At 40.8% G+C, this 6,709-nt stretch overlaps 1 protein-coding gene across 1 annotated transcript in view; it reads right to left on the reverse strand.

Moving 5' to 3' along the window:
* The window catches only part of LOC121635925, a 117,499-nt gene that overhangs the window by 49,383 nt on the left and 61,407 nt on the right, over positions 1–6,709 (reverse strand). The gene's annotated exons all lie outside the window — the stretch shown is intronic.

The raw sequence follows: 6,709 nt of genomic DNA on the forward strand, positions 1-6,709 counted from the left end.
AAACATACATAAACCACTAAACCAGGTGAAAAGACAGACTGTTATAGCACCACTAGCTAACACAGATCAGCCCTCCGAGCTCAAGATGTCCTTCCAAGAATTTAACAACAAATTGGACGGAGTCCAAAAAACTGTTGCTAGAGACCATAACAGACTGTCGTCACTAGAAGAAAATGCTGACACGGCTGGAGGAGGTTGAAACTTTATGCGCTCAGCTTCAAACTGATAAAACAAAGCTGAAGGCTAAACTAACTGACCTTGAGGGGAGAAACAGATTGGGATTGGGAATTCTTCTCCTCACATATAAAGCTCTCTATGGCCAAGCTTCATTGTATATCAAAGATCTCATAGGTCCATATTTTCCCAAGAGAGCACTGCAGGTTTACCTGTGGTTTCCAGAGTCTCATTGGGGGTTTTTCGACCCAATATCAAACAATCCAACGATTCCTGTAACTGTTAATGAGACTTCTGCACCTCTCAGCAGGTATTTTGATCCACTCCTCATAAGCAAACTGCTCCAGTTGTCTCAGGTTTGAAGGAGCCTTTTCCAGACGCCATGTTTCAGCTCCTTCCAAAGATGCTCAGTAGGATTTAGTTCAGGGCTCATAGAAGCCACTTTAGAATAGTCCATGTTTTCCTCTTAGTCATTCTTGGGTGTTTGGGAGGGGAGGAGGAATATTGGTATTTTAATGTGAGCTCTCAGATCTTTACACTGGCTTCCTGCTGTTAGTTTACAAAGACCTGAATGGTTTGGGACCAGAATCCATTCAGCTTTTATGTTCCTCACATGTGGAACAAACTCCCAGAATCCTGCAGGTCTGCTGACTCAGCAGTTTTACATCAGAGTTAAAACTTTTCTCTTTGCTGCCTTTTGTAAGAACAGCTGTTAATTCCCCACACTGGAACTTTATTTTACTTCAGCTTTTTTCTGTTTTAATGCGCTTGTAATGCCCCGCTGTAATGCTGTTAATGTTTTATGTGACGCACTTTAAGTTGTCCTGTACGTGAAATGTGCTGTACAAATAAACTGCCTTGGCCAAAAGTAACAGAGTAGTTCTGAACTTCAGACCATCTGCAGTGAAATTCACACTTTATAAAACAATGAAGACCCACAGCTGTTCCTTTCCACTTTGCTTTTGATTCCAGAATAATAAAATACTTGATCAACAAAGTACAGAAGAAGTCCAGTTCCATCTAGATCTAGTGAGACAGCTCACTGGTTCAGCCACCATGTGGAAATGTTTTGGCTTTCATTTTGGTAGAATCTTTTTTCTTTTTCTCTCTTTTACAGTGGCTTGAGAAAGTACTGACACTCCTTGAGCGTTTCCACATTTTGTCACGTTATGACCACAAACATACAGTAAATATATTTTATTGTACATAAAAGTACAATAATAATACAAAAATTTATGTGAAAGACCAACACAAAGTGGCACAATTATGAAGTACAAAGAATATTACACATGATTTTACCTTGTTTTTTTAATAAATAAAAAAGTGAGAAGTGTGGTGTGTGAAGGGATTCAGCTCCCTTAAAAAATACCTGGTGGAATTACAGCTGCAAGTCTTTAGGAGGATGTCTCTACCAACGTTGCACATCTGGAGTTGGAAATTTTTCATCCATTTTTCTTTGCAAAACACCTCAAGCTCAGTTGGATTAGATGGCTTCCGAACAGCAGCTGTCAGATCTTCCCCCAGATTCTCAGTTGGATTGCGGTCTGGACTTTGGCCGTTCTAACACATGGATGTTCTTCTTTAAACCGTTCCATTTTAGCCCTGGATTCATATTTAGGATCAGGGTCCTGGTGGAAGGTGAACCTTCGTCCCAGTCTCAAGTGCAGACTCAAACAGGTTTTCTTCTATTTGGCTCCATCCATCGACTCTGACCATCTCCCCTGTCCCTCCACCTGAACATGATGCTGCCACCACCATGTTTAACAGTAGGGATGGTGTGTTTGTTCTCCACCACACAGTGTTTTCAGGCCAAAAAGTTTAATTTTGGTCTCATCTGACCAGAACACATTCTTCCACATGTTTGCTGTGTCTCCCACTTTTTCTTGCCACTCTTCCGTACAGGCCAGATTGTGCTGTGTATGACAAACAGTTGTCCTGTGGACAGTTTCCCCCACATGAGCTGTGGTTCTCTGCACTTCATCCAGAGTCACCATGGACCTCGTGGCTGCAGCCCTGACCAGTGCTGTCCTTGTTCGGCCTGTAAGTTTAGGTGGACGCCGTGTCTTGGTAGGGTTGCAACCACTCTTTCCATTTCCAGATGATGGGTTGAACAGTGCTCTATGAGACGTTCAAAGCTTAGGAAATCTTTTTTAACCTGCTTTAACCTTCTCCACAACTTTATCCCTGACCTGTCAGGTGTGTTCATTAGACTTCATGATGCTGTTTGTTTTCCACTATTCTATAAACAAACTTCTTTATTTGTACTGAAATTAGATTTCACACAGCTGGACTCTGTCATTAGACCAACATTCGATCATTCAGCAACTAGAGAAAAGGGGCTGAATACCTGCACACTGCACTTTTCAGTTATTTATTTATTAAAAAATGTAAAATCATGTGTAATATTCTTTGTATTCTTTGTGTGTGCCACTTAGTGTTGGTCTTTCACATAAAATTCCAGTAAAATATATTTATGTTTGTGGTCGTAAACGTGACTTTTAAAAGCTACTGTAGTTTATCTGCTCATATCATAACCATTTTTCTCTTTCTAGAAGCAGTTCTGTTTGATAACCCGTGGAAAAGTTCACGTCACCCTCTGGCTTATAAAGTGGATTTTTCATCACACAGATAAAAGTGATTTAATTTTATTCTCAGGTGTTCATCAGAATTATTAATGCACAGAATCCGCTTGTACGACTTGAACATGCTGTTATCGTTTTGTCTCTTGTAAATAAAGTTATACCAAAAGACAAGAATAAGGAAGGAAACTTCTTTAATTTGCTTTCTTTCCCTCCGGTTGTGTGAAGCTGCTTCTGAAGGTAAGAGCAGCAGTTTTCTAAATGAATGAAGAAAATCCCACAGAAATGTTCCTGTTTGTGGATTCCCAGACTTCTTCTTCACCGCCTGATTCAGGCAGGAAAATCTCTTTCAGTCATCAGAGCTTTAGGCTGCAGTAAAAACGACTTTTCTTCCAGTTCCAGCTGTGAACCACTTCCCTAAAGTTAGAAACATATTCACAGATTCGGCTTTTCTGGATCAATAACTCATCAACGGAACATTGCTTCTACAAAACCAACACAACACCACAATCCCAGCTACACAGACTGCGAGCTACAATCGTATTTTCATCAAAAGGAGCTGAGAGACTTGCATTAGACTCTATGTGGAACCTGCCAGTGTCAGACTGGGCAGGGACCGTCTGCAAATTCTAACACCGAAAAAAATATCAAAGGAAAATATGTAATAACTACAATATGACATGTTGTAGTGCCACCAAACTCACAGTACTAATAAACCATCTCTTATAGATCCTACTACAGCTCTTACTTTGGTAAAACACGCTTACATGTATTTTTAGGATGTTTTTCATCATTTAAATAAGTAATAAATATTCAATAACTACAAGACCTGTTGTAGTGCCACATATCATTTTAATCATACTACAGCTCTTACTTTGGTATAATATAAACGGAAATTCCTGATATTTTATATTTTATATTGATTCCTCCCTGAGCCGCCACCTTATTTTTTTTGCGCATCCTGACGATCCTTGTGGCCTTGTTGTCGGGGGGCTTTATACCCCTGATAGGGTCGCTCATGGTAAACAGGTGTGTAGGGGAGGGACCAGACGTGGGCATGCTCATTGCCCCCCCGAGGGACCACATCTCTCAGCTGGCCTGGAAACACCTCGGGATCCCCCCGGATGAGCTGGTGAATGTGGTAAGTCTGGTTTTTCCTGCTAAGACGGCTGCCACCACGACCCAACTCCGGATAAGCGGTAGATAATGGATGGATGGATTGATTCTATATTGATCTTCATATCGAAAATTACAATCTTACAGGCGAATACAGTCAATCCCAAAATTATTCATATCTCTGGCAAATTAAAGTTAAAGTTACTTTTATTCAACCAGCAGCGTTTTTCTTGATTGGAAATGACACAGGCGTCGCCCAGAAGATTATAAGATGACGTACGAGAGGCTTCATCGTGGAAAAAATATATATTTCTTAGCTTTTATTTACATTTGAACAAAAAGTGGCATGTCCAAAATTATTCACACCATTTGCCATGCAGTCTTTGGGAAAATCCAAAGTTCTAGACCTTTCCAAACAGTCTAAATAGTTTAGGTGTTTTAAAGCATCCTAATTACCTGCAGCTGGTTTGTGGACAGTCATGGCGAAGACAGGAGCTCGCTGAGGACCTGGCTGTGCATTGTGGCTGCTCACAAGTCAGGAAAGGGCTATAAGGCCATATCTAAATGTTTTCACCTTCCGGTGGCTACAGTGGAAAGTATTATTAAAAAATAAAAAGACATTTCACACTGTGGGAAATCTCAGAGGATGTGGTCGGAAGCCAAAAGTGACACCTGTGCTGGCCAGGAGGTGAAAAAGAATCCAAGGGTCACCGCCAAGGCTATCCTGGTGAATCTGGGCTCTGCTGGTGGCAACGTCTCAAGGCAGACAGTCCAACAGACACTGCTGGAATCCATGGATGCAGACCTAGGAGAACGCCACTTCTCCAGATAAGGCACACAAAAGCCCGCTTGGCCTTTGCAGATGCTCATCTGAACAAAGAAGAAGACGTCTGGTCTTCTGTTTTATGGTCAGATGAAACAGAAGTGGAATTGTTCGGCCACAGTGACGTGTCCTTCATTTGGCATAAAAAAGCAGAAGCCTTAAACCCTAAGAACCCCATCCCCACTGTCAAACATGGGGGTGGGAACCTGAAGCTTTGGGGGTGTTTTTCAGCCAATGGACCAGGGAACCTCATCGCAGTAAACGGCACCATGAAAACAAGCAACAGATTCTCAACAACAGCATCAGGCAGTCTGCAGAGAAACTTGGCCTGTAGTTTACTTTTCTACGTACAGTTTGATAAATGAGGCCTCAGGTCTTGTAGTTCAGTGTAAAAGATGAAACTCTCAGACAGATAACATGCCGCACCACACTGTGACGTTTTAACCGAACAAAAGCTTAAAGTCCGAGTCAGTGTGTGAAACAAACTCCTTACTGCTTCCTCAGGGATCGAAAGGGTCAGAACAAAGCAGGTGCTGCTGATACTCTAATTCACTGATCGTCACCAGTGTAAGTTCCTCATGTGTGTTATCAGAGGGATCAGGAGGAAATGCATCAGCAAGGTCTCAGACAAGCACCGGCTGCTGCCCCTCAGTCTGGGAAAGGTTAGCAGGACATAGACTGAGAGACTGTTGAAGGTCAGACCACGCAGCGCTCACAGGAAGTACGAGAAACCCAGGAGCTACATGTCAGACCCGCTAGGCCTCAGACACGGGCTATGCACTGTAAAATCTACCGAGTTAGCTTTACTTAAAAATATATACAAACTCCTTAAAAAATATGTTTCTGTCGAGTGATTAAGTATAATTAACTAAAACGGTTTTAGTTTTAAAAACCGAAAGTCATCAATTTGATTTTCCTGTAAGTTCACGAATTTACATAAAAAATGTTTCATAAATGTCATAAATAAGAGGAGATGCTTCAACACATGATGATTTCATCTCCGTCCCACTTAAAACAACCGAAGGACTGAACATGGTTCTGGCTTTGTAGCAGGACTTGGTGCTGACGGGTTCCAGACCTCTTTGTGCAGCAGCTGGCCGGATAACTGCAGACCAGGACATGTTTTCCTGTCTGTTTAACTGAGAACGGGTTTCCTCACGCCAGGAGCTTTGGAGCTAGAGATGATGACAGGATGACGTTTCCTTCTTTTTACTTTTTATTGTTCATAAATACTGCAAAACCAGAAGATAAAAGAAAACTAAACTAGAGACAGGTTGAGATATTTTACTTGGATGACTGGACATGGCAGTTTATTTTAGACATTTGAGACCAATAAAAACCTTTTTGTGGTATTTGAATTGTTGATCAGCCTGATAAATGAAGTAAAAAGAAAGAAGTATTGTTTAATTTCAGCCATTACTAATCTGCCAAAGTGTCTCTAATGTGTTGTTAATAGAAGCGAACTGCATTGTGGGAAATCCTGCTCCCCGACGTCACCATTCCTCATGTACTCATCTTAATTACACTGATTCGACTTAAGTAGGTTAATTTTTTTAATATTTTGTTCAAATAACTTTATTATAATATTATTATTAACAGCTGGATTAAAGTGACGTTATCACCACCAGATATGTTCTATGTTCTGTTTTACACTGAGGTATTATTGTTGATCAGGGGGCACTGTAGGCAGACGGGGGGGTAACATGTTTATTTCCTACAGTACTGTAAATTATAACCCACCTAAATTCCTAAAATGTACTCCTAGTGGAGCTGAAGGCAGCAAAGCCATCTGTTAGCTGACTGGACCGTTAATCAGTTAAAGATGTGAAGACAAAAATCCACAATTACAAGTTTGTTAACATTTTTCTTTGCTTTGCGTCTGTGAACAGACGTTTACTAAATCACTTATTTCTTTCTTTTTTTTCTACACATGCACAAACTTGAATTTTTAAGACCGATTTCTATTCAAAGCTGGATTTACAACTAATAACTGAAATGATTTGTGAACATTTACAGT

Source organism: Melanotaenia boesemani, chromosome 24 (genome assembly GCF_017639745.1).
Source record: "Melanotaenia boesemani isolate fMelBoe1 chromosome 24, fMelBoe1.pri, whole genome shotgun sequence".
In the NCBI taxonomy this organism is placed as follows: domain Eukaryota; kingdom Metazoa; phylum Chordata; class Actinopteri; order Atheriniformes; family Melanotaeniidae; genus Melanotaenia; species Melanotaenia boesemani.